The following is a 24,894-nucleotide window of genomic DNA, read 5'->3' on the forward strand; positions in this document are numbered from 1 at the left end:
CGACACGTTTCCTTCTTCTACACAACCAATAATGTATGATTGATCTTCCTCTTCTTCTATGTTTGGATCCTCTAGAAGAGAATATTTATAAGCTCTTGGAAAATTTTGCATATCTTTTTCCAGTCTTGAAATCTATACTTATGCCCTCCATAGTTTAGAATAGTCAAACCACTTTCCAGGGTAGTATGCACAAATAGCCCATAACCAGCTCCTTCAATACATGAAAGTCGCACTTCAAAATCCACACCGTTAATATGGAAAATTACATCTTTGGGAATAGGAAAAGTTGGTGTCCCAAAAGGATCTTCATGCCAATCATAGTGTGAAATACATCTAGTTTTTATATCACTTAACTCCTTTGTGTCTGCAAAAAGAAGAAAATATTATGCATAAAATAATGACAATATCAAAGAAAGATATCATTATTTTATAGTCCAATAGGTCCATTGTATGGAAGACTTAGAGTGCCTCTTACATGGTGCCTCCAAGGTTTCCAAAAAATAAAATCATTGGAAAAAAAAGGCCACTGTGTCTCCAATCTATTGCCCATTTGAAGCATAGAGAGAACCAAGGTCCACCACTTGTCCAAGCTAGACATGGAGCATTGACACAAGATCCAACACTTATCCAAGAACCCTATAGTATATGTGGTAACATGGGATGCATTGATGCAACAAAAGTAGTCTAGCCTCCTCATCCATCTCTTTTTTCTTGTAGCCTAGAGGGATTAGTTTCAAGGTCTATCACTAGTCAAAAACTACACATAGAACATTGATACAAGGTTCCACCACATGTGAAACCTATCATCTCTAGTAGCATGGATGGTTTGATATCAAGGTTCACTGCGTGTCCTACCTATACTCTATTGTAGCATATAGATTCTGGTTTGGTGGTACTACACTTGTCCAAACTTGGCTTGTTGTTGATATCTGGAGGTAATCAAGGGTCCTCCACTTGTCCAAGTTAGGCATATAAAACAATTGCAAGGTCCACCATGTGTACAACATATGATTGATTATAGCATGCATGGTCTTATTTCATGGGCAACCATCTTCTCTCCAACATGTGTCCAACCTCGGCTCCATTGAAGCATGGAGAGAAGCAAGGTCCACCACTTATCAAAGCTATTATTTTCTCCCAGTGCTTTCAAAACCCATAATACGTTGTACATGGGGGGGGGGGATTCTTGTTTCAAGGTCCACCACTTGGCTAAGATTGGATCCATTGAAACATAAAGAGAAGCAAGCTCTACCATTTGTCCAAGCTAGGAGCCATTGAAACATGAAAACCCCTAATATGTTGTATACGGGGGGTTTTTCAAGGTCTACCACTTGTCTAAGCTATGGTCCATTGGAACATGGAGAGAAGCAAAGCTCCACCACTTTTCTAAGCTAGGATCCATTGAAACATGGAGGAGAGAAGCAAGCTCCATTGTTTGTCTAAGCTAGGCTCCATTGGAACATGGAGAAAACAAGCTCCACCACTTGCCTATTATTGCATAGAGATTCTGGTTTGAAGGTCCACCACTTGTCCAACCTTGCCTTCATGTATGGAGATAATCAAGAGTGCAATGCTTCTCTAAGCTAGGGACATAAAAGAGTTTCAAGGTCCACTACATATACGATCTATGATGGGTTGTAGCATGGGAGGTTTCATTTTAAGGTTGACCACTTCTCCAGCTCCGCTTGTCCAACCTCAGATCCATTGAAGAATGGAGAATAAAGGTGTACCAACTCTCCAAAATAGGCAAGACAATCTCTATAAAACCCATGAATTGTTAATATATGCTATGCTGTGGAGTTTTGTTTGAAGTTCCACTCCTTATCCAAGCTACAATCCATTGAAGCATGGAACTAAGTAAGATATATCTCTAGTCCAAGATAGGATCCATTGAAACATAGAGAGAATCAAGGTCCACCACTTGTCCAAGCTATGCATGGGTAATTGATATAAGGACCACTACGTTTTCACCTATACTATGCTCTATCATGGATGGTTTCATATACCACCAATTTTCCAACCTATTTAGTAGGTTGTATTATGGGGGTTTGGTTTCAAGGTACTTCACTTGTCTAAGGTGGGTTCCATTGAACCATGGAGAGAAACAATGTCTACCACTTGTCCGAAATATGCTCCTTTAAAACATAAAAGCAAGGTCCACCACTTGTCCAAGCTAAAGTTTCTCTCCATTGAAGCATGGAGAGAAAAAAGGTCTACCACCTGTCCAAAATATGCTCCATTGAAACATAAAAGTAAGGTCCACCACTTGTCCAAGCTAATATAACAAATGGGTGTTGGTTACAAGGTGTACCACACTTGTCTAAACTAGTCTCCATGCAAGGTCCACCACATGTCCAAGCTATATGATCTTGGTTTGAAGGTCTACCACACCTCTTGAGATTAGGATCCATGTAAGGTGTTTCTAGACATGCGCTCCAATGCATATGCTCCTGGAGATAGTTGAAATTCTAGATTCATTGGAACTAGAATGTCAATGCATTCCACCTCCGGATGACTATCAACTACAGAGACAGATGCTTCCACAACTTGTCCAACATCTTCAAACAAGCTGTCATTCTCCTTTTTGGCAATAAATAGATGCACCTTATGAAATTGTGCACCCTCTATACCATGTATGTCCAAATACCATTTCCTAACATCATTGCAAGTATAGTCAACTGAGACAGCAACCCTTGCAACCTGTTTTTTTGGAGCCATCTTTCCTGAAACAAAAAAAACCAAATGTTATTTTAGCATATACTTTTTTGTAATGAATTAAGTTTGTGTGAATACAAGGTCCACCACTTGTTCAAGTTAGATCTAAGCAAGTATACATAGTAATCTTTTAAGCTAGTAAACTAAGGGAAGAGAGAAGTAAGGTCCACCACTTGTCCAAGCTCAGCTCTAGACAACATGGAGAGATTCGAGGTCTACTAATTGTCTAATATAGGCTAACTATATTGAAACATAGAGAGAAGCAAAGGTCCACCACTTGTCCAATCTAGGGTCCATTGAAACATGGAGAGAAGGATGCTCCACCATTTGTACAAAATAAGCTCCATTGAAACATGAAGAGAAGCAATATGCACCATGTCTTCGAGATGCTAGGCTCCATTGAAATACCTTAAACCCACGATATTTTGTATATGTGGGGTTTAAATTCAAGGTCCACCACTTGTCCAACCTATTCTCCCTAGTAGCATGAGTGGTTTGGTCTCAAGATTCACCACTTTTCCACTCTATGTCATTATATTAAGAAGATCTGGGTGTTAAGGTCCACCACTTGTCCAACCTATAAGGCTATATCTAAAATGGTATTATTTACCACCACTTGGAATGCACATGATAGGTTTTACATAGGGGTCTGGTTCCAAGGTCCACCACTTGTCCAAGCTAACTCTATTGAAACATAGAGAGAATCAAAGGTCCACCACTTGTCCAAGCTAGGCTCCATTGAAACATGGAGAGAAGGATGCTCCACCATTTTTCCAAGCCAGGTTCGATTGAAACATGAAGAGAAGCAAGCTGCACCATGTCTCCAAAATGCTAGGCTCCATTGAAATATCTTAAACCCATGATATTTCCTACATGGGGGGTTTACATTCAAGGTCCACCACTTCTCCAACCTATTATCACTAGTAGCATGAGTGGTTTGGTCTCAAGATTCACCACTTTTCCACTCTATGTCATTATATTAAGAAGATCTGGGTGTTAAGGTCCACCACTTGTCCAACCTATAAGGCTATATCTTAAAGGGTATTCTTTATGACCACTTGGAATGACCATGATAGGTTTTACATGGGGGTTTGGTTCCAAGGTCCACCACTTGTTCAAGATAACTCTATTGAAACATAGAGAGAAGCAAAGGTCCACCACTTGTCCAAGCTAGGGTCCATTGAAACATGGAGAGAAGGATGATCCACCATTTGTCCAAGATAGGCTCCATTGAAACATGAAGAGAAGCAAGCTGCACCATGTCTCCAAGATGCTAAGATCCATTGAAATACCTTACACCCACGATATTTTGTACATGGGGAGTTTACATTCAAGGTCCACCACTTGTCCAACCTATTATCTCTAGTAGCATGAGTGGTTTGGTCTCAAGATTCACCACTTTTCCACTCTATGTCATTACGTTAAGAAGATCTGTGTGTTAAGGTCGACCACTTGTCCAACCTATAAGGGTATATCTTAAAGGGTATTATTTCTCACCACTTGAAATGTCCATGATATGTTTTACATGGGGGTTTGGTTCCAAGGTCCACCACTTGTCCAAGCTAACTCTATTGAAACATAGAGAGAAACAAAGGTCCACCACTTGTCAAAGCTAGGCTCCATTGAAACATGGAGAGAAGGATGCTCTATCATTTGTCGAAGCTAACTCTATTGAAACGTGGGGGGTTTACATTCAAGGTCCACCACTTGTCCAACCTATTAACGCTAGTAGCATGAGTGGTTTGGTCTCAAGATTCACCACTTTTTCACTCTATGTCATTATATTAAGAATATCTGGCTGTTAAGGTCCACCACTTGTCCAACCTATAAGGCTATATCTTAAGGGTTATTCTTTCTCACCACTTGGAGTGACCATGATAGGTTTTACATGGGGGTTTGGTTCCAAGGTCCACCACTTGTCCAAGATAACTCTATTGAAACATAGAGAGAAGCCAAGGTCCACCAATTGTCCAAGCTAGGGTCCATTGAAACATGGAGAGAAGAATGCTCCACCATTTGTCCAAGATACGCTCCATTGAAACATGAAGAGAAGCAAGCTACACCATGTCTCCAAGATGCTAATCTCCATTGAAATACCTTAAACCCATGATATTTCATAAATGGGGGGTTTACATTCAAGGTCCAACACTTGTCCAACATATTATCTCTAGTAGCATGAGTGGTTTGGTCTCAAGATTCACCATTTTTCCACTCTATGTCATTATATTAAGAATATCTGGGTGCTAAGATCCACCACTTGTCCAACCTATAAGGCTATATCTTAAACTTTATTCTTTCTCACTACTTGGAGTTACCATGATAGGTTTTACATGGGAGTTTGGTTACAAGGCCCACCACTTGTCCAAGCTAAATCTATTGAAACATAGAGAGAAGCAAAGGTCCACCACTTGTCCAAGCTAGGCTCCATAGAAACATGGAGAGAAGGATGCTCCACCATTTGTCAAAGATAGGCTCCATTGAAACATGAAGAGAAGCAAGTTGCACCATGTCTCCAAGATGCTAAGCTCCATTGAAATACCTTAAACCCATAATATTTCGTACATGGGGGGTATACATTCAAGGTCCACCACTTGTCCAACCTATTATCCTTAGTAGCATGAGTGGTTTGGTCTCAAGATTCACCACTTTTCCACTCTATGTCGTTATATTAAGAAGATCTAGGTTTTAAGGTCGACCACTTGTCCAAGCTATAAGGCTACATCTTAAAGGGTATTATTTCTCACCACTTGGAATGACCATGATATGTTTTACATGGGGGTTTTGTTCCAAGGTCCACCACTTGTCCAAGCTAGGCTCCATTGAGACATTTAGAGAAGGATGATCTCCCATTGGTGGAAGATAGGCTCCATCGAAACATGAAGAGAAGCAAGCTGCACCATGTCTCCAAGATGCTAGGCTTCATCGAAATACCTTAAACCCACGATATTTTGTACATGGGGGGTTTACATTCAAGGGCCACCACTTGTCCAAGCTATTATCACTAGTAGCATAAGTGGTTTTGTCTCAAGATTCACCACTTTTCCACTCTATGTCATTATATTAAGAATATGTGGGTGTTAAGGTCCACCACTTGTCCAACCTATAAGTCTATATCTTAAAGGTTATTCTTTCTTACCACTTGGAGTGACCATGATAGGTTTTATATGGGGGTTTGGTTCCAAGCTCCACCACTTGTCCAAGCTAACTATGTTGAAACAGAGAGAGGAGCAAAGGTCCACCACTTGTCCAAGCTAGGCTCCATTGAAACATGGAGACAAGGATGCTCCACCATTTGTCCAACATAGGCTCCATTAAAACATGACGAGAAGCAAGCTGCACCATGTCTCCAAGATGCTAGGCTCCAACGAAAAACATTAAACCCACGATATGTCGTAGATGAGGGGTTTACATTCAAGGTCCAACACTTGTCCAAGCTATTATTGGTAGTAGCCTAAGTGGTTTGGTCTCAAGATTCACCACTTTTCCACTCTATGTCATTATATTAAGAATATGTGGGTGTTAAGGTCCACCACTTGTACAACCTATAAGGCTACATCTTAAAGGTTATTCTTTCTTACCACTTGGAGTGACCATGATAGGTTTTACATGGGGGTTTGGTTTCAAGTTCCACCACTTGTCCAAGCTAACTCTATTGAATTATAGAGAGAAGCATAGGTCCACCACTTGTCTATGCTAGGCTCCTTAGAAACATGGAGAGAAGGATGCTCCATCATTTCTCGAAGCTAACTCTATTGAAACATGGGGGGTTTACGTTCTAGGTCCACGACTTGTCCAAGCTATTACCGCTAGTAGCATGAGTGATTTTGTCTCAAGATTCACCACTTTATCACTCTATGTCATTATATTAAGGATATCTGGGTGTTAAGGTCCACCACTTGTCCAGCCTATAAGGCTATATCTTAAAGGTTATTCTTTCTCACGACTTGGAGTGACCATGATAGGTTTTACATTGGGGTTTGGTTCCAAGGTCCACCACTTGTCCAAGCTAACTCTATTGAAACATAGAGAGAAGCAAAGGTCCACCACTTGTGCAACCTAGGGTCCATTGAAACATGGAGAGAAGGATGCTCCACCATTTGTCCAAGATAGGCTCCACTGAAACATGAAGAGAAGAAGTGTGCACCATGTCTCCAAGATGCTAGGCTCCATTTAAATACCTTAAACCCACGATATTTTGTAGATGGGGGGTTTACATTCAAGGTCCACCACTTGTCCAACCTATTATCGCTAGTAGCATGAGTAGTTTGCTCTCAAGATTCACCACTTTTCCACTCTATGCCATTATATTAAGAATATCTGGGTGTTAAGGTCCACCACTTGTCCAACCTATAAGGATATATCATTAATTTTTACATGGGGGTTTGGTTCCAAGGTCCACCATTTGTCCAAGCTAACTCTATTGAAACCTAGAGAGAAACAAAGGTCCACTACTTGTCCAAGCTAGGCTCCATTGAAAGATGGAGAGAACGATGCTCCACCATTTGTCGAAGCTAAGTCTATTGAAACATGGGGGGTTTACGTTCAAGTTCCACCACTTTTCCAAGCTATTATCGCTAGTAGCATGAGTGGTTTTGTCTCAAGATTCACCACTTTTTCACTCTATGTCATTATATTAAGAATATTTGGGTTTTAAGGTCCACCACTTGTCCAACCTATAAGGCTATATCTTAAAGGTTATTCTTTCTCACCACTTGGAGTGACTATGATAGGTTTTACATGGGGGTTTGAGTTCCAAGGTCCACCACTTGTCCAAGAAAACTCTATTCAATCATAGAGAGAAGCAAAGGTCCACCACTTGTCCAACCTATGGTCCATTGAAACATAGAGAGAAGGATCCTCCACCATTTGTTCAAGATAGGCTCCATCGAAAAATGAAGAGAAGCAAGCTGCACCATGTCTCCAAGATGCTAGGCTTCATCGAAATACCTTAAACCCAGGATATTTTGTACATGGGCGGTTTACATTCAAGGGCCGATACTTGTCCAAGCTATTATCGCTAGTAGCATGAGTGGCTTTGTCTCAAGATTCACCACTTTTCCACTCTATGTCATTATATTAAGAATATGTGGGTGTTAAGGTCCACCACTTGTCCAACCTATAAGTCTATATCTGAAAGGTTATTCTTTCTTACCACTTGGAGTAACCATGATAGGTTTTACATGGGGGTTTGGTTCCATGCTCCACCACTTGTCCAAGCTAACTCTATTGAAAGAGAGAGAGAAGCAAAGGTCCACCACTTGTCCAATCTAGGGTCCATTGAAACATGGAGAGAAGGATGCTCCACCATTTGTCCAAGATAGGCTCCATTGAAACATGAAGAGAAGCAATGTGCACCATGTCTCCAAGATGCTAGGATCCATCTAAATACCTTAAACCCACCATATTTCGTAGATGGGGGGTTTACATTAAAGGTCCACCACTTGTCCAACCTATAAGTCTATATCTTAAAGGTTATTCTTTCTTACCACTTGGAGTGACCATGATAGGTTTTATATGGGGGTTTGGTTCCAAGCTCCACCACTTGTCCAAGCTAACTCTATTGAAACAGAGAGAGATGCAAAGGTCCACCACTTGTCCAAGCTAGGTTCCATTGAAACATGGAGAGAAGGATGATCCACCATTTGTCCAGGATAGGCTCCATTGAAACATGACGAGAAGCAAGCTACACCATGTCTCAAAGATGATAGGCTCCATCGAAAAACATTAAACCCATGATATGTCGTAGATGAGGGTTTTACATTCAAGGTCCAACACTTGTCCAAGCTATTATTGGTAGTAGCCTAAGTGGTTTGGTCTCAAGATTCACCACTTTTCCACTCTATGTCATTATATTAAGAATATGTGGGTGTTAAGGTCCACCACTTGTACAACCTATAAGGCTACATCTTAAAGGTTATTCTTTCTTACCACTTGGAGTGACCATGATAGGTTTTACATGGGGGTTTGGTTTCAAGTTCCACCACTTGTCCAAGCTAACTCTATTGAATTATAGAGAGAAGCAAAGGTCCACCACTTGTCTAAGCTAGGCTCCATTGAAACATGGAGAGAAGGATGCTCCATCATTTCTCGAAGCTAACTCTATCGAAACATGGGGGGTTTACGTTCTAGGTCCACCACTTGTCCAAGCTATTACCGCTAGTAGCATGAGTGGTTTTGTCTCATGATTCACCACTTTATCACTCTATGTCATTATATTAAGGATATCTGGGTGTTAAGGTCCACCACTTGTCCAGCCTATAAGGCTATATCTTAAAGGTTATTCTTTCTCACGACTTGGAGTGACCATGATAGGTTTTACATTGGGGTTTGGTTCCAAGGTCCACCACTTGTCCAAGCTAACTCTATTGAAACCTAGAGATAAACAAAGGTCCACTACTTGTCCAAGCTAGGGTCCATTGAAAGATGGAGAGAACGATGCTCCACCATTTGTCGAAGCTAAGTCTATTGAAACATGGGGGGTTTACGTTCAAGTTCCACCACTTGTCCAAGCTATTATTGCTAGTGGCATGAGTGGTTTTGTCTCAGGATTCACCACTTTTTCACTCTAGGTCATTATATTAAGAATATTTGGGTGTTAAGGTCCACCACTTGTCCAACCTATAAGCCTATATTTTGAAGGTTATTCTTTTTGACCACTTGGAGTGACAATGATAGGTTTTACATGGGGGTTTGAGTTCCAAGGTCCACCACTTGTCCAAGCAAACTCTATTGAATCATAGAGAGAAGCAAAGGTCCACCACTTGTCCAAGCTAAGGTCCATTGAAACATGGAGAGAAGGATGCTCCACCATTTGTTCAAGATAGGCTCCATCGAAAAATGAAGAGAAGCAAGCTGCACCATGTCTCCAAGATGCTAGGCTTCATCGAAATACCTTAAACCCAGGATATTTTGTACATGGGCGGTTTACATTCAAGGGCCGATACTTGTCCAAGCTATTATCGCTAGTAGCATGAGTGGGATTGTCTCAAGATTCACCAATTTTCCACTCTATGTCATTATATTAAGAATATGTGGGTGTTAAGGTCCACCACTTGTCCAACCTATAAGTCTATATCTTAAAGGTTATTCTTTCTTACCACTTGGAGTAACCATGATAGGTTTTACATGGGGGCTTGGTTCCAAGTTCCACCACTTGTCCAAGCTAACTCTATTGAAACAGAGAGAGAAGCAAAGGTCCACCACTTGTCCAAGCTAGGGTCCATTGAAACATGGAGAGAAGGGTGCTCCACCATTTGTCCCAGATAGGCTCCATTGAAACATGAAGAGAAGCAAGTTGCACCATGTCTCCAAGATGCTAGACTCCATCTAAATACCTTAAACCCACCATATTTCATAGATGGGGGGTTTACATTCAAGGTCCACCACTTGTCCAACCTATAAGTCTATATCTTAAAGGTTATTCTTTCTTACCACTTGGAGTGACCATGATAGGTTTTATATGGGGGTTTTGTTCCAAGCTCCACCACTTGTCCAAACTAACTCTATTGAAACAGAGAGAGAAGCAAAGGTCCACCACTTATCCAAGCTATGCTCCATTGAAACATGGAGAGAAGGATGCTCCACCATTTGTCCAGGATAGGCTCCATTGAAACATGACGAGAAGCAAGCTGCACCATGTCTCCAAGATGCTAGGCTCCATCTAAAAACATTAAACCCATGATATGTCGTAGATGAGGGGTTTACATTCAAGGTCCAACACTTGTCCAAGCTACTATTGGTAGTAGCCTGAGTGGTTTGGTCTCAAGATTCACCACTTTTCCACTCTATGTCATTATATTAAGAATATGTGGGTGTTAAGGTCCACCACTTGTACAACCTATAAGGCTACATCTTAAAGGTTATTCTTTCTTACCACTTGGAGTGACCATGATAGGTTTTACATGGGGGCTTGGTTTCAAGTTCCACCACTTGTTTAAGCTAACTCTATATAATTATAGAGAGAAGCAAAGGTCCACCACTTGTCTAAGCTAGGCTCCATTGAAACATGGAGAGAAGGATGCTCCATCATTTCTCGAAGATAACTCTATTAAAACATGGGGGGTTTACGTTCAATGTCCACCACTTGTCCAAGCTATTACCGCTAGTAGCATGAGTGGTTTTGTCTCAAGATTCACCACTTTATCACTCTATGTCATTATATTAAGGATATCTGGGTGTTAAGGTCCACCACTTGTCCAACCTATAAGGCTATATCTTAAAGGTTATTCTTTCTCACGACTTGGAGTGACCATGATAGGTTTTACATTGGGGTTTGGTTCCAAGGTCCACCACTTGTCCAAGCTAACTCTATTGAAACATAGAGAGAAGCAAAGGTCCACCACTTGTGCAAGCTAGGGTCCATTGAAACATGGAGAAAAGGATGCTCCATCATTTGTCCAAGATAGGCTTCATTGAAACATGAAGACAAGCAAGGTGCACCATGTCTCCAAGATGCTAGGCTCCATCTAAATACCTTAAACCCACGATATTTCGTAGATGGGGGGTTTACATTCAAGGTCCACCACTTGTCCAACCTATTATCGCTAGTAGCATGAGTAGTTTGCTCTCAAGACTCACCACTTTTCCACTCTATGCCATTATATTAAGAATATCTGGGTGTTAAGGTCCACCACTTGTCCAACCTATAAGGATATATCATTAAGGTTATTCTTTCTCACCACTTGGAGTGAACATGATAGGTTTTACATGGGGGTTTGGTTCCAAGGTCCACCACTTGTCCAAGCTAACTCTATTGAAACCTAGAGAGAAAAAAAGGTCCACTACTTGTCCAAGCTAGGCTCCATTGAAAGATGGAGAGAACGATGCTCCACCATTTGTCGAAGCTAAGTCTATTGAAACATGGGGGGTTTACGTTCAAGTTCGACCACTTGTCCAAGCTATTATCGCTAGTAGCATGAGTGGTTTTGTCTCAAGATTCACCACTTTTTCACTCTATGTCATTATATTAAGAATATTTGGGTGTTAAGGTCCACCACTTGTCCAACCTATAAGCCTATATTTTAAACGTTATTCTTTCTCACCACTTGGAGTGACCATGATAGGTTTTACATGGGGGTTTGAGTTCCAACGTCCACCACTTGTCCAAGCAAACTCTATTGAATCATAGAGAGAAGCAAAGGTCCACCACTTGTCCAAGCTAGGATCCATTGAAACATGGAGAGAAGGATGCTCCACCATTTGTCCAAGATAGGCTCCATCGAAAAATGAAGAGAAGCAAGCTGCACCATGTCTCCAAGATGCTAGGCTTCATCGAAATACCTTAAACCCACGATATTTTGTACATGGGCGGTTTACATTCAAGGGCCGATACTTGTCCAAGCTATTATCGCTAGTAGCATGAGTGGATTTGTCTGCAGATTCACCACTTTTCTACTCTATGTCATTATATTAAGAATATGTGGGTGTTAAGGTCCACCACTTGTCCAACCTATAAGTCTATATCTTAAAGGTTATTCTTTCTTACCACTTGGAGTAACCATGATAGGTTTTACATGGGGGTTTGGTTCCAAGCTCCACCACTTGTCCAAGCTAACTCTATTGAAACAGAGAGAGAAGCAAAGGTCCACCACTTGTCCAAGCTAGGGTCCATTGAAACATGGAGAGAAGGGTGCTCCACCATTTGTCCAAGATAGGCTCCATTGAAACATGAAGAGAAGCAAGCTGCACCATGTCTCCAAGATGCTAGACTCCATCTAAATACCTTAAACCCACCATATTTCATAGATGGGTGGTTTACATTCAAGGTCCACCACTTGTCCAACCTATTATTGCTAGTAGCCTAAGTGGTTTGGTCTCAAGATTCACCACTTTTATTAAGAATATGTGGGTGCTAAGGTCCACCACTTGTCCAACCAATAAGGCTACATCTTAAACATTATTCTTTCTTACCACTTGGAGTGACCATGATAGGTTTTACATGGGGGTTTGGTTCCAAGGTCCACCACTTGTCCAAGCTAACTCTATTGAAACATAAAGAGAAACAAAGGTCCACCACTTGTCCAAGCTAGGGTCCATTGAAACATGGAGAGAAGGATGCTCCACCATTTGTCCAAGATAGGCTCCATTGAAACATGACGAGAAGCAAGCTGCACCATGTCTCCAAGATGCTACGCTCCATCTAAAAACATTAAACCCACGATATTTCATAGATGAGGGGTTTACATTCAACGTCCACCACTTGTCTAAGCTATTATTGCTAGTAGCCTGAGTGGTTTGCTCTCAAGATTCACCACTTTTATTAAGAATATGTGGGTGTTAAGGGCCACCACTTGTCCAACCTATAAGGCTACATCTTAAAGGTTATTCTTTCTTCCCACTTGGAGTGACCATGATAGGTTTTACATGGGGGTTTGGTTCCAAGTTCCACCACTTAACCAAGCTAACTCTATTGAAACATAGAGAGAAACAAAGGTCGACCACTTGTCGAAGCTAAGCTCCATTGAAACATGGAGAGAACGATGCTCCACCATTTGTCGAAGCTAAGTCTATTGAAACATGGGGGGTTTACGTTCAAGGTCCACCACTTGTCCAAGCTATTATCGCTAGTAGCATGAGTGGTTTTATCTCAAGATTCACCACTTTTTCACTCTATGTCATTATATTAAGAATATTTTGTAAAGAATGAGGATGCAAGAGAGCTACACAAGACAAGCACAAAAGCACACAGAGATGGAAAGCTTCTTCTTCTTCTTCACAGAAAAGAGAGGACAAAATGACTAAGTGCTAAAGCTGAAAAAGTAGCACATATGTACATGCGGTCACTAAGTGTGAACTCGCTAGAAGCGTACTAGGCTGGCACTATAAGTGTAGTCCAGCTGTAGAATCACTGGCAGAGATCCTCCGTGTCGGTCACCTAACGCGCCAGTGAGTAAATGCCGTAAGCGGCCAAGACCCGTAGTGGATGCCAGCTCAAGGTGTAGAGCTCGACATCTCAACACTCCCCCTCGAGCTCTGCATGTCGCAGAGTCCAAGCATAGTCCGAAAACGTCGAAGCTTCTCAGCTCCGAGGGCCTTGGTAAAGATATCCGCTATCTGCTCCTCTGTGCTGACGTAGACCAAGTCGATGTCGCCCGCCAACACTCGCTCTCGAACGTAGTGGTAATGGACCTCTATGTGTTTGGTCCTAGCATGGAACACTGGGTTCCTAGCCAACTGCATGCTGCTGAGGTTGTCACAATGGATGAAAATCTGCTGGTCCACCTGCACTTCCAAGTCCTCAAGTAATGTGCGTAGCCAAGCTACCTCGCACACCGCAACTGCTGCACCTCTGTACTCGGCCTCTGTGCTCGATAAAGCAACCGTAGGCTGCTTCTTGCTGCTCCAAGTAACAGCAGCACTCCCAAAAGAGAACATGAAGCCACTCGTAGATCTCCTATCAACAATGCTACCTGCCCAATCTGCATCTGTATACCCATACAATGCTAATGGTGCATCTGCTGCATAGAACAATGCGTAGTAAAGAGTACCTTGCACATACCTAAGTGTGCGTCGTACTCCATCCAAATGTGGCTTCCTCGGAAGTTGCATGAACTGACTCTCCAAGCCTACTGTGTAGCTCAAGTCTGGCCTTGTGATAGTCAAGTAGATTAGACTACCCACAATCTTCCTGTACATGTTGACATCCTCAACAACATCACCCTTCTCTGCACTCAGCTTTGCATTCACATCCAAGGGAATAGAAATTGGCTTACAATCAGCCATACCATACTTTGACAACATGTCCAAAGCATACTGTCTCTGTGATAGCCATACACCCTCTGGAGTCCTGATCACTTCAATGCCAAGAAAGTAGCGCAACTCGCCTAAATCTTTCATTTCAAACTCCTGTTTGAGAAGACCCTTCATATGGTCAATCTCCATAGCATTGTCACCAACAATAATAAGGTCATCTACATATATGGTAATGACCACAATCCCCACATCACTCTCACGTACATAGAGTGAATGATCAGCATGAGCTCTCCTAAAACCAATACTGACAAGATACTTGGCAATCCTGTCATACCATGCTCTAGAGCCCTGCTTCAAACCATACAAAGCTTTGAGAAGTCTGCATACATAATCTGGGTAACCTGGGTCGACATAACCAGGTGGCTGATCCATATACACTTCCTCTTGCAACTCACCATTCAAGAAGGCATTCTATATCTCATTGCAAAAACTCCAAAACTAAGCTCAATCTCAAAGACAGAAACACATCCAATGCTAAAAAAAACATCCCATCCATCATTTGGAGTTTTTCTTGAACAAAACAAATCAAGGCAAAACTTATTAAGGCTAAGAATAGTATGATGCAATAAGATTCCAACAAAACAAAGGTATATACTCCTTTCCCATATAAACAACTTAATCAAAAGATCCAAACTCTGTATGCTTCCAAAACCAGTCATAATTGTACACCAAATTTATTGCATTAAGTCAAGTTCTAGTATCAAAGTAGTCAAGCATTACTTTCCCCTTCTTTTAAGACAAAAAAAACTATCATAGTGTTTTGCCATAGTAAGAAAAAATCAAGAAAAAAATTCGTAAAAAATCAATTTTTAAACAAAAACCTGTGAAGATAATGCCTCTTCCACAATCTCCATGTAGATTAGTGAGTAGTAAAGCCCAATATACTCAGAACTCTTGCGGACAACAACACCACAACTTGCTTCATCTCTCTCTCTCTCTCTCTCTCTCTCTCTCTCTCTCTCTCAAGAACACACACAGACACACACATGAGCACACAAAGGAGAAGGAGACAAAGATGGTGCAAGAGCACTTCTTAGCTTACACCTCTAAGAATGAGGATTTTTAGGTCAAATGGACCTTTTATAAGAGTTTGACCCATTCACACATGGATGCCCACAGTGACCGATCATTGCAAAACTACTGTAAAATAAAATAAGTGGTGCACCTCTCATCGACGATCACCTACACACCTATTGGACCGACAAGCCCGGTCCATGACTCAATCAAATAAATAATAAAGCGACCGTTGAAGGTGATAGGGTGTCCGTGAGGGTTAACATGCCCCCCTTCCTGATGTAGATTCCATCCTCGGAAGCTATTGAGATGAAGCCCGTTCGTCGAGGTGGAAGAGCATCTGAGATTGAATGTCCTTAGCCTTCTTCAATCACTGCAAAATCAACCAAAATTGGCACAGTAATTGCATTCTCATATACAATTAAAAAGTATATGCAGTTGTAGGCACACAAATTGATTGGTAACAGAATATTAAACAATTTGTCAGCAATAAACATTAAACTGTAATATAATCAAATGCATAAGTTGTAAAGCTCAAAAACTAAACAAGTCTGGGTTCATTAATTTAACGATTGAAAGGCACTAGAGGTCAATTATTAATACCATGGATAAGCTTCCGAACTCTCTTTGGTCAATTAAGTATTGTAATTGCGAGAGCAAAGTATTTCATGTCCGAGGACTGACTAGAGGCTATACCTAGAAGACCTTGTAGTTAAGCTACGATAAAAGAAATTGCTCATGAAATCATCGCCTGACTTATTCCCTTTTCTTTGACCCCCCAAAGTTTTTTCACATTGATTCAATTTTGATGTGTGTGCTTATTTTGTATGCCTTGGGATTTTTGCTTTTCAAGGAAAAGCGTCCACACTAGGAACCTCTAGGGCTCTAGTACCATAGGCAATACATGTGAGTGAAGTACCAAAGCAAGCTTGGATTTCTCTTCCAGCTTAAGATTTTACATTATGACACTTTTGATTTTTTTGCTTGTGCATTTTCAGCATTTCAATTTTGAACTTTGGGGCATCATATGACATTGTCCCCAGGCTCATCCACTAGTAAACTCCCTTTATAATACTTAAGCTAAAGATCAATAGGGACTAAACCCACTAGAAAGCCCTAGTACATTGCACACAATGCTACCTAAATCGGATTAAGAACCTAAAGTAACCATTGATCAGTAGGAAGGCATTCCCCATGGTATTAAGAGAAGATCTCTAACTCCTAACTTGGTCAAACTAGCTTAGTCAGACTGCTTGATTCTTAAACCTAGATAAGGGATTATAACAAAAAATTATATAGAATTTAATGTTTAATCCAAGCAAGTGTGATGAATATTGTGCTACCAATCACATTTAAAGTAGACAAATAGTGATGCTAAAAAGAAGACAAGAGGCAATGCTAATGGACAAGAAACACATGTTCATGTTGATGATCACACTCGATTCAAAGAGTGAATGAGAGGAAGATCTCACGAAGTTCAAAATCTTAACAATGGCAACGTGTTCCTGTACACACTAGAAAACACAAGGAATACCTCTAGGAGGCACATCAGTAGGAAGAGGCACTAACCTTTATTGAACACAATCAAACAACATAAGGAATCCTAACCTAATTATTTGCATTCCCTAGAGAGTCAAGGGAACATGATATTGAATAGATGGGCGGGTAGCCCTAGGTCTAAACCCCTATCCTCGTCATTATCAAGGAAAAAAAAGTCATCATCCGTGAAACCATATGTGCCATCCGTATAATCATGTAACTCTTACTCATCATTAGAGGCACAAATGTTTACTAAGAACATCACTAGGCATCTATAGTCATCTTGGCTCAAGAGGGTAAGCTTGTGCAATCGGAGAGACATTCTCTACGATAAGTATGCATCAGTCGTGGTCAAGAGACGTATCACCCATTCTAATTCCTCAAAATTCCTCTCGCACACTAGTGTATCTACCAAATCCCATTCACATGCAAGCACCGAGTAGACTATGTGAGACACTTGTGAAAAGTAAAGACACTCCTACCTCTCACCCAAGGTAGGAGTGGATGACTCTAGCATACTAGACATATCTGTACACACAGATAGATGATTAGTGTGCAAATATTATAAGGGTCATGTCAAAAGGTCGTGTCCTTGTGCATAGTGTGTTTTTATGATCTTGGATCATGTACTAGAACTTGTAGGTTTCCATCTTTTTGTTTGGTGGCTCTTGCTCTTTTACTTTTTTAATTTTTGTTTTCTTGAGTATAGGGTTATATATATACATTCCCCTAAGATTGGAAGATTGAGAGGTCAGGGAGGAAGGTTCAAAGAAGAGCAAGTGAATGATGAATGTCAGAAAACACTCCCCCCTTCCTTGGGTAAATCATACCTTTTGGAATGATGTTGTCACCTTTTGAAACCAATTGTTCCAAGTTGTTATGGGTGAAGACTTTGACCAATAGTTTTCAGCCCCCCTTGGTAGTTCATCTAGTTGCAAGGTAGTAAGGTACTCTCCCATGATTTTATTTGCAATGTTATTGTAGGTGGTGAACTTACAACGGGAGGTTCAAATTATTTCTTGTTTGTATGGACATTTACAATGGTAGGTGGAGGTTGTGTTGAATCTTGTATTTCCGTATAAGAACTACATGAAGAGCAAGAAGCTTCATTTGATTTCCCTGTATTTGAGCTTGGTGGAATAAATCGTTCTTTCTTTGGTACCCAAACTAGCTCCAGATCATGTGTATAGTGTTCTCTAACCTTTCCCTTCCCACAAGATTTGACTCACATGGGTCATGTGACAGGTAAGAACACAATTTACGTTTTGGCACCCAGATTTGATCATTTCCTTTATAGTAGCCTTGGGCTTCCAATAGTCATTTAGGAATCCAATGCAACTTTTCTTACCTTTTTGGGAGCGAGTGGGGCGTCTCTTACCAGGCTCCTGTTTTTTAGCATCAACAATGGTTGCTAAAGAAGATTTAGGGACCCACTTGTATGTTTTCTTTTTGATATTAGGATGGGTCTTGTGTGTCTCAAGCTTTGTTTCAACTACAGAAGTTGAAGCTCTAGAGAGTTGGGCTATAGGGACATATGGTTCAACCTTCTAAACATGCAATGTTTTGGGTTTTATTTCCTCAAGAGGCAATATTTGAAGGACTATGGATTGAGTGGCAAGGCTAAGAGTTGGTTTTTGCGTTGTGACACTCCCAGTCCCCCAATGAATAGTGCATTTGGTGGCTATCATCCACACACATCTAGGTTTATATTGCCTTCCATAGTCCCAACATGCATGACCAAAAAGTCTTGAGCTACAACCCCATTGTCATAACTGACAAAAATGTGCCAGATTCCAAAAATCGTAGGTTTTTTTCTTGTTGACACCGTTGACTTGGATAATATTCTTAGATAGAGATGGATTTCCTAACTGACACCACACCCCATCTGACAACAGATTATAATTAGCACCCGTGTCCAATAAGGTGTTATATAGCACTTTCTCATAGGTGCTATTTAACTCAATAGGGTATCGTAGAGGTGTGTCAGAGTCCAACTAATCATCCTCTGTTTCAACATGAAATGCATGTGTAACTCCAAGGTTGGCCTCTCATTGGTATCTTATGCATTGTTGTGGCTCCTTAACCTCATCTTGAGCTTGTATCTTCTTCAATTCTGCTTGTACCTTGGCTACCTTTTTTTGATTGATGGCGCGTAGCTACTCTTGGCTTAAAGGATCATAATATCTTTCAAATTTGCTCCCATTGAGGAATCCATTGGTTTCAACTCCATCAAGAGTTTCTACACGAATGGTGCCTTGTGGGGTGATTTCGCATACTCTATATGGTCCTTTTCCCACATATTTCAACTTTTTCTTCTCGTTTTCACTCCATACATAAGGACCTTATCCCCAACCTTGATATCTTTGTTCTTTAGATGACAGTCAAGACAATTAGAACATTTCTTTCTCCTATCTTTCTCCACAAGTGCATTTCGCATAGCCAATTGTCTTTCTTCATCCAACCTCTCAAGGATATATAAGCACTCAACTAAAGGGTTACCATCCCAACCTTGTTTGTGAAGCTACCCGTAGACTAGAAATAACAAACTCCCATGGCATAACTGCTTCTTGGCCATATACCATTTTGAATGGTGTACAATTAATAACCACTTTGTAAGAAGTACCATAAACCCATAGACCTGATGTTAACTTCAAATCCCAATCTGTGCGATGAGCTTTCACTGTTTTGGTCAAGATATAAATTAAGGTCTTGTTAGTGCTCTTAGCTTGGCCATTTGCCTATGGATTATAAGGTGTAGACTTATGATGGGCTATCATGAAGTTTGTCGTGAGTTCCTTTATCACTCCATTTATAAAATGAGTGCCATTGTCATTCACAATCTCAAAGGGACAACCAAATCTTGTAATAATGTTCTCAAAGAGAAACTTGACTGTTGACCTTGCATCAGCCTTGCATGTCACCTTGGCTTCCATCCACTTTGTTACATAGTCAGTGGCAACAATAATATATCGAGATTGAGTGTTACCCCGGGGGATTCACTCTATATACAAAAACGAGACGCCACCTGCGAGCGGACAACTTTGATAAAACCCTTGTATACGACTCATATTAGGGAATATGACCCCCTTTCTACGCTTTTACAAAAATCAAGAAAGAAAACTATGATACCTTTATCTTACATATAAAATTTAGGTCTCACATGATCTAACTAAGTAAAACTAGTCAAAGAGTGTGTAGCATAGTGACTGGCAATGTACTAAGGAACCACTTCTATTGATAACTAGATGTACCCTCAATGTTTCTTATTCTGACCCATCCAAAGCTGGTGTAAATCAACCCTTGACCTGCTCCAAATGAGCCCTTATCTACAATCCGCTTGATGCAAAATTTGATGCGTGACCTGATAAAAATCTTTCCCAAAATTCATTCGAGGTCTAGTGCACACCGATGACCAATCGTTACAAGTAATGAACCCGGGTCAGGTCCCCCTCCCCCTAAATATGATACGCCCCTCCCTTATTTTTAAGCTTGAGAGATAAATTATTGGGGGCCTGCCCCTAACTTATATGCTTATGTAACTTGTAAAAAAAATACCCCTCCCCTGCACTTACGTGGTGTGGTAAGTTTTCCATGGTGAATCCCCCGGGAGTGTTACGAGCTGCCGGACTAATTGGGCCTACAAAGTCTAAAGCCCATTTTTCAAATGGTTGAGTCACTTTAATAGGATGTAAGGGCATCTTATCCTTTCGTTGTGTGATCTTGTAACGTTGGAATTCATCACACCCTTTTGCAAAAAGTGATGCATCTTTGGATAAGGTAGGCCGCCAATAGCCTAATTGCAACACCTTTTGAGCAGTTAGTTTCCCTAAGAAATGTCCTTCGGCTATACCTATGTGGGCTTCTTGCAGTATGTATAAATACTCATCCTCTCACGAGCACATTGTCTAAGAAAAGCGTCCTTCCCTAGCTTGTAGAGAGTTCCTGCAATTAGAGAATAAGGTTCACATTCTTTAACAGTTTTTGAGCTATATCCTTACGAAGCTCTCTGGATGGAAAACCATTAACTAGAAATTTCACAGTCTTCTCACTCCATTCAGGCATGGTCTCGACTAGGAACAGGAAAGTATCGGGCAATTCATCATCAATTCTAGTAGGAGCTTCACCATTGGGTATGCGAGACAAATGATCCACCATGACATATCTTTTACCAGGTCTCACCAAAACGGTAAAATCAAAATTCAAGAAGAATTAACAACCATCGTGTAATTCTTCCCATGAAACAAGGTTTATTTACTAGATACAACAATGCTTGATGGTCAACATAGAAAACAAACTTGTTGGCAAGAAGGTAGTAGCAAAATTTCTTTACTGCATAAATCATAGCTAAACCTTCCCTCTCTGTAGTAGTATAGTTTCTCTCAACATCATTAATTGACGACTTGCAAAGCTAATGGGGTAGTCCAATTTATGTTCTCGTGGTTGAGCTAGAATACACCCAATAGCAAAGTTTGATGCATCAATATGCACATGGAAAATTACATTCCAATCGGGCACTCATAGAATGGGAGCACTAGTCAAGGTCTTTTTCAATGACTCGTAAGCATGGTCACACTCTGCGGTCCAGTGGAACTCAATAAGAAGCTTGTACAAAGGGCGAGCTATCTTGGCAAAGTTTAAAATAAACCACCTATAATAACCAACATGGCGCATGAACCTTTGAATTCCTTTCTAGTTTGTAGGTGGTGGCAAATTGGAAATGGCTTTAATTTTGCTCTCATCTGTGGAAATCCCATTTTTGGACACTATATGCCCTAAAATGACTCCATGTTTAACCCAAAATTGGCCTTTGAAAGGGTTTAAGGAGATGCGAGACAATCTGCACTTTTTAAACACTTTTTGTAAACATGATATTGTTCTTTCCAAGAGGAATAAACACAAAGGTCATCTAAGAAAGCTTCGCAAAACTCCCTCAATATTCTCTAAAAGCAGTGTTTATTAATCTTTGGAAGGTAGCAGGGGCATTGGTTAAGCCAAAAGCCATAACAGGAAATGCGAACACTCCAAGTTCGGTTATAAAAGTCGTTTTGACTTGGTCCTCTAGCATAATTGTGATTTGATTGTAGCCAGAGTACCCATCTAAAAATCTATAAGCTTCCTTCACTTCAACTCTTTCAAGCACGTGTTCTAAATATGGCAAGGGGTAATGGTCTCTCTTAGTGGCGGCATTAACCTTCTTGAGATCCACGCACACGTTGAGTTTCCCATTCTTTTTTGGCACAATAACTATTGGAGACACCCATTTTGAGTGCTCAATAGGGTATATGAATCCGCATTCGACAAGCTTTCAATCTCTTCTTGAACAACCTTTGCATACTTAGGATTCATTGGGTAGGGTTGTTGTTGAATTGGTTTAGCCATGCTATTCATGGCAACTGTGTGTTGCACCATGAAAGGTGGAACACCTTTCATATCATGATATGTCCAAGCAAATATATCCTTGAATTCCTTGAGAAGTTCTTTAAGTACATACTCCTCAGTCTCTGTCAGATCTTGGGCAATGAAAACAAGTTTGGACTCTTCTCCTAGGTCTACTAACTCTCTTTCCTTAACTATCGTTGGACCGTCATAGACTCCATTACTTCCATCGATAGGTTTTCTCTGGGCCTTTGCATACACCACCTTACGCTCCTCCATGGTGTAGGATTTGAAATGATCAGGTGCAGGGTGTAAGTCTGTGGGTTCTTGTTGTGTAGTGAACTGTGATTTCACTCCCGCTTGCTTTTGTTGTTGAGCTAGCTCTCAATTTTGTCGTCTCCTTACAGTACGGCTCAACTTTGGCTTCTCTGTAGCCTCTAGTTGTGCGATGTCAATGGGTTGTGGACTACACACCACATAATGCTTTGAAGGTATTCACCCCAGTTATCTACCAACTTATGATGAGCATCGCATGCCCCTATATAATTAAGCCATTTTGTGGTAGATTTCTTTTCATTTATTCTAGCACGTACATTTGCTCGATATCGTCGCCTCTTATATCTCTTACTCTTCTTGTCTAATTTTGGATTGCGGCCGATATCTAGTGAAGAGTCACTAGATGAATCGCTACTCGTGTCTTCTCCCCTTCCGGATAGATTGTCATCTAGGGTATCATTGGGCCTTGAATGGTTTGTCCCCACATTTGTACCAAGATTTAACTCAGATTCTTTGTCCTCGGAGTCGATTCAATTGATAATTCTGACTCTAATTCGTGTGGGCTATAGTCTTGTGAGATATTACTTGTTCCAATACCAGTCAAGCCTTCATCTTGTAGGTCATTAGAGGCTATATACATTGCTCCTATCATATTTAAAGGTACGAGTTGTGGCATTTCATCCCCCTCAGGTGTTACCCAAGTCGTCCCCCTATTTCCCCAAGTGTCTATGGTTGCTGCTAGGTGGACCCAATCCACATTGTCATACTCAACCATCTCAGGTAGAACATCCATATAAGGGGAATCTTACCCAACATCAATGTCCATTTTACACGTGTAACAATACTGCAATGGGGTCAAGCGAGCTGTGGTGTCAGATCTATGATAAATCTATTTCCTAGAGAATGTGCTCGACCAGTTACAAGATCAACTCGAATGACAGAATCTTGGAACTGCAAGTAGACATGGTTTTTAGACCAGTCATGCACCATGTTTGCTTCCCTCATGAAAGGACGTCCTAAGATCATCTCAGATGACATAGTGTGCTTGGAAAAAACCATAACAATGAAGATATTCCTCATTTTGTGTCCAAAGACCTTGATCTTCGAATCTTCTAGCATCCAAATAGGCAACAATAGTCCCATTGGCCATCTTTACCACTATGTTTGTAGTCCCAAGGTGAGGTCTTCCCATAGTTTCCCAGTAATTTTTAGTCACAATGCTAACCCCAGCGCCACCATCAAAGGATTCCCTTCACAGTTAATCCCTTGGTATTGATTGCTATGGTCACATTGGATTCATCGCCTTCAAAGTATTGTCCCAACTTGTTACAGAGATTTTAACAACAGAGTTCTCATCTAGGTTGGGTTGTGTATCTAAGTGTTCCTCTTCTATTGGCACCTCTTTAGCTCCATCCATCTGTGCAAATTGTGGTAGCATGACCTTCATTTCTCCATTGAGGAAATCTCGAAGGGCTAAGAATAGCTCGGGGTCTCCATATAGTTTCAACATGATGGTGGTTCTAACTTTTGAAGCCATGAAATCCATCAATTTGGCAATATTTAATGGCATCTTTTGGGCTTCGGTCCCTTGACATGGGGAAGATGGGATCTCCATTTCTTCGATAGGGTCAGGTAGCTCCTCTGTAAACATTCTCTCCAACAAGAAGGGAGTACGTCCACTTTACCATGACTTAAAGTCACTTTCTTCTTGGATGACACTAAGAATGGCTAGTGGTCTATGGTCTTTGTGAGGTTGATTTCTTGTAGGGAACACTGGGTTGATAATCTGGATCTGCGTAGGTGCTGGCTCTAGATCCCTTTGGGTCTCTTCTACCAAACTCCTTAATTGCTTGACTCGCTCAATCTTCTCTGTAGGGTGTGGGTAAGTTCTATTTTCTTCTTGGGTCCTGACCATTGTGGCTCATGACAATCTTTCTTGTTTGTTTCTTTCCTATTGGTCGTTTTAGTCTCATGGTCTCACCTAAATCAGAATCCTCTTCAACGTCATTCATATATACGGGGTCATCACCAGTCCCTATGTTGGTCTTTGAACTGGGGTCTGACTTCGCTGTTTTTTGTGATTTTTTCCTTTGTGTTCTCTTCTTCTTCTAAGATTGGGCAATTGATGTCGTGTCTCTCTTCAAGATTTTTTTTTTTTTTGGGAGCATCGATCGTGTGAGTACATTTACTGGTATCACATGTGTACTTTGTGTTGGCTTCTCA

This window comes from Adiantum capillus-veneris, chromosome 22 (genome assembly GCF_014529385.1).
Source record: "Adiantum capillus-veneris isolate H3 chromosome 22, ASM1452938v2, whole genome shotgun sequence".
Lineage (NCBI taxonomy): Eukaryota > Viridiplantae > Streptophyta > Polypodiopsida > Polypodiales > Pteridaceae > Adiantum > Adiantum capillus-veneris.